The sequence below is a fragment of the Myotis brandtii genome, unplaced genomic scaffold (genome assembly GCF_000412655.1).
Source record: "Myotis brandtii unplaced genomic scaffold, ASM41265v1 scaffold460, whole genome shotgun sequence".
Lineage (NCBI taxonomy): Eukaryota > Metazoa > Chordata > Mammalia > Chiroptera > Vespertilionidae > Myotis > Myotis brandtii.
The window spans coordinates 130,854-134,757 of NW_005367588.1; the positions used below are offsets into that span (position 1 = coordinate 130,854).

The 3,904-nt window shown below is 59.5% G+C and overlaps 1 protein-coding gene across 1 annotated transcript in view; it reads left to right on the forward strand.

Moving 5' to 3' along the window:
- The window catches only part of CABLES1 (Cdk5 and Abl enzyme substrate 1), a 70,930-nt gene that overhangs the window by 61,602 nt on the left and 5,424 nt on the right, over positions 1-3,904 (forward strand). The window lies entirely within an intron of this gene.

Genomic DNA, 3,904 nt, shown 5'->3' on the forward strand with positions numbered 1-3,904 from the left:
GCCTCCCTCCGCCCGTGCGGTCTCTGCACCCGGCCCAGCAGTGAGCCGGCCCTTCTCCTGGGACAGGCCCCGTGTCGTGTCTCAGAAGCTGTAGTGGGCCCAGCCTACATATGAAAGGGCGCCTGGCACCCACTCAGAGCTGAGCGGCCTCCGGCCTCTCCTCACAGAACATTGGCAACGGGCCGACGTCAGAGACACCTGGGGCCTGGCCAGCTCCGCCCGAGTCTCCTCCTGTAACGGGCAGGGAGCCAGAGACATTCCAGTGCCAGAGTCGGGACGAATTACCAAAGGCATTTAGTGTATTTATTAATTTTTAAAATATATTTTTATTGATTACAGAGGGAGAGAAACATCAGTGATGGGAGAGAATCATTGACTGGCTGCCTCCTGCATACCCCACACCTCAGCCTGCAACCCAGGCATGTGCCCTGACTGGGAATCGAACTGTGACCTCTTAGGGCGATGCTCAACCTCTGAGCCACGCCAGCCGGGCCAAAGGCATTTAGTTTAAAACTGGCCCTACTCCTTGCTCTTTCCTCCGTATTCCCCAGCTGCTGACACAGAAAGCGAACCAGACCTGTGGGTAGTTCTTTTCCACTCTGACCTCTGTGAGGTCATTTGCTTCTTTAAAAACAACCACCAGAGCTCATCAGTCTGAGCCAGCGCACAGTGAGGAGCTCATCCTTCTGAGCCAGCGCACAGTAAGGCGCTCATTGGTCTGAGCCAGCGCACAGTAAGCCTTAGTAAACAGTCAGATGGGCTTCCTGCTCCCCGTGCCGCCTGCCCGTCATGGAAGTTGCGGGAGGGAGGCTGTTAGAGCAGCTGAGGCCACAGTGCCCCCCGCCCCCTCCCATGAGTGTGGAGAGCAATCAGGAAGAGAAAGAGCCAAAGAGCTGACGAGGCAGCGCCAACAGGATTAACCTGAGCTGAATGGGTTTCTGGACCCTTTTCCTTTCTCAGGAAAAATAAACCCTCCCACTGTTTGGACACAGACCCTTTGGATGGCTCCCGGGGCCAGCTCTGGGCCGAGCTCCCTGACCCAGTGCCTGCTCCCGATGGAAGAGAGCAATCAGGAAGAGAAAGAGCCAAAGAGCTGACGAGGCAGCGCCAACAGGATTAACCTGAGCTGAATGGGTTTCTGGACCCTTTTCCTTTCTCAGGAAAAATAAACCCTCCCACTGTTTGGACACAGACCCTTTGGATGGCTCCCGGGGCCAGCTCTGGGCCGAGCTCCCTGACCCAGTGCCTGCTCCCGATCACTAACTGTCACAACCTCGGTGCCCACAGACCCTCCTCCCGCCGTCCCCGAGGGTGGCGGGAATGTGGCTCAGAACGCGATTTCGGGGGCGGCGTGCGATGCTGAGCGTGAGAAAGGCAGACAAGTCCCTCCGTGGGCCCTGCCCACCCCCCATGCACGCTGCCTTGTCTGTGGAAGCTCTCGGGACGCACGCCTGCGCCTGCCTGCACACAGCTCACGGAGCAGCTAGAGCAGCTGAGCCGCGGCCTCCCTTGCAGTCCCTTCTGGGCCCTGAGGTTCGAGGTGCACGGAGCTTCCTCAGGTCAGCAGACCCTGTTGCAGAAAAGCCACGCCAGACACTGTGGGTGCCCCACCTCCCGGACATGAAGGGGACTCCCCGCTCCTGGGAGAACCTGCTCCACGTGCGCAGGGGGAGCAGCAGGCCTGTGGGGCGCCGGCCTCGGTGCGGGTGTTACACATAAAGTGCTGACTGCGTTGTGGTGGTTTCTGCTGCTCTCTTTCGGGGGTGGGAGGCTGTAACAGCCTTATTGGATACTAGAGGCCCAGTGCACAAATTCGTGCACCAGTGGGGTCCCTCGGCCTGGCTAACCAGCTCTCTGACATCCCCCAGGGGTCCCGGATTGTGAGAGGGTGCAGGCCAAGCAATCGGGACCGCTGGCTCCTAACTGCATGCCTGCCTGATTGCCCCAAACCATTCTGCCAGCTGGCCTGCTCACCCCCCAACTGCCCTCCCCTACTGGCCTGATCACCCCTAACCACCTCTGCTTCGGCCCCACCACCATGGCTTTGTCTGGAAGGATGTCCGGGAAGGTTTCCCAGTCTAATTAGCATATTATCCTTTTATTAGTATAGATAGAAGCCTGGTGCATGGGTGGGGGCCAGCTGGTCTGCCCTGTAGGGGGTCCCGGATCAGGGTGGGGGTCCCCTTGGGGGGCAGGGCCAGCCTGGGTGAGGGGCCTGGGGCAGTTTGCAGGCTGGCCACGCCCCCATCAGGGTGGAGGGCTCCCACTGGGGGGTGTGGCCAGCCTGGGCGAGGGGCTGAGGGCCATTTTCAGGCTGGCCACACCCCAGTTGGGGTGAGGTCCCTGCTGGGGGTCGTGGCTGGCCTGGGTGAGGGGCTAAGGGCTGTTTGGGGGCAGTTTGCAGGCCGGCCAAGTCCCCGGCTTTGTCTGGAAGGACATCCAGAAGGTCTCCTGGTCTAATTAGCATAAAACTCTTATTAGTACAGATAACTCACATATCACACAGTTCACCTTTCAATGTGTACAGTGCAGCGGGTTTTAGCATGTTCACAAGGCGTGCAGTCATCACCACAGTTGAGTTGAGGACATTTTTCTCCCCACAAGAAGCCCCATAGTCCCCACCCCATGGGCCCCAGGCAGCACTAACCACTTTCTGTCATAGACTTGGCTGTTCTGGGCGTTTCATAAAATGGAGTCGTACGCCATGTGCCTTCTGCACCTGGTCCCGGCGTCACGTGCGCCCCTGTCACTGCAGCGTCGGTATTGGGTGGCTTTTTGAGAATCTTGTCTTCCTTGTAGAAGGTACACAGTGAAATACCAGCTTTTCACTCTACCCAGCATGTGGCAGCAGCTACTCCTGGTGTGTGCATCTGTCTCAGACTTTTGATAATCCAGCTACGTGACCTCCACACACAGTTCGCCGGCTCATGCTCTGAGCTCACCGTGCATTTGAAAGTGCGTCCACATCCTGCCGGGTGAGCGTGAACTCGGGCCACATGCAGCCAGGGTCACCCCGGGAGCTTCTACAACGGGAGCTTCTACCCCGGGAGCTTCTACAACGTCCGGTAAATGTTTGACAAATATCTGAAGCTGTGGACCTGCTCTGGCAGCACCTGTTAAACCCATGCAGACGTGTAAACACTGGAAGTGGAGGCCGTTTTTCCTGCGTTTCTCTCCTCAACGTTATTTCTGCAAAGGAACATGAAGAGCTGCTCCCCTCTGGATGGTGAGCGGGAGGAGACCCAGGATTCTGTGTTTGGAACCAATGGGTAGAAATAGCAGCAGATGCGCCGGCCGCCTGCCCGTCCCCATCGCTCCCTGTGGTTTGCTGTCCTCTCGGGGGAAGACTTACTGCTCAGCGCAGCCCGATGCCCAGCTGTTGGTGGTGGAGAGGTTTAGTTGAGGGTCGCCGGCTGCTTAGTTCGCTGAGTGAGCGGGAGCATGTTTCCCAGCTGAGCTCAGCGGAGGTGTCGACGGGTGCGATAGGAGCAGGTGAGCCTGGCTGGGCAGGGCTCGGTGCTGGGAGAGCCGCAGCGCTCCCCCCTCTCCCCCCTTCCTCCAGGAGTGAGGGATCCAGGAACCAGGCCTCCAGAGGTGACCTGCCTGCCCCAGCTCCCGGGGGCCCCTGGGCTGGACCAGCCTCCCTGGACATGTCCTGTCCCAGGCCCCTCAGGCCCAGAGGGGAGCAGTAGGGAGTCCACAGCCAGCTCACCCCGTTCAGGCTGCCCACGCGGATCCGGGGCGATGTGGAGGGCAGGGGGTGGGGAGGAAGAGGAGAGACCAGGAGGCTCCAAGGTAGAGCACCTTTTAGGTTGTTTCTGTTCCCATCAGCGGCCTGTCAGCCGTGAGCCCCGCTGTCTCCAGTGCTGTCGCGGGGCCTGTGCCCCCCCCACACCTCCCGCCC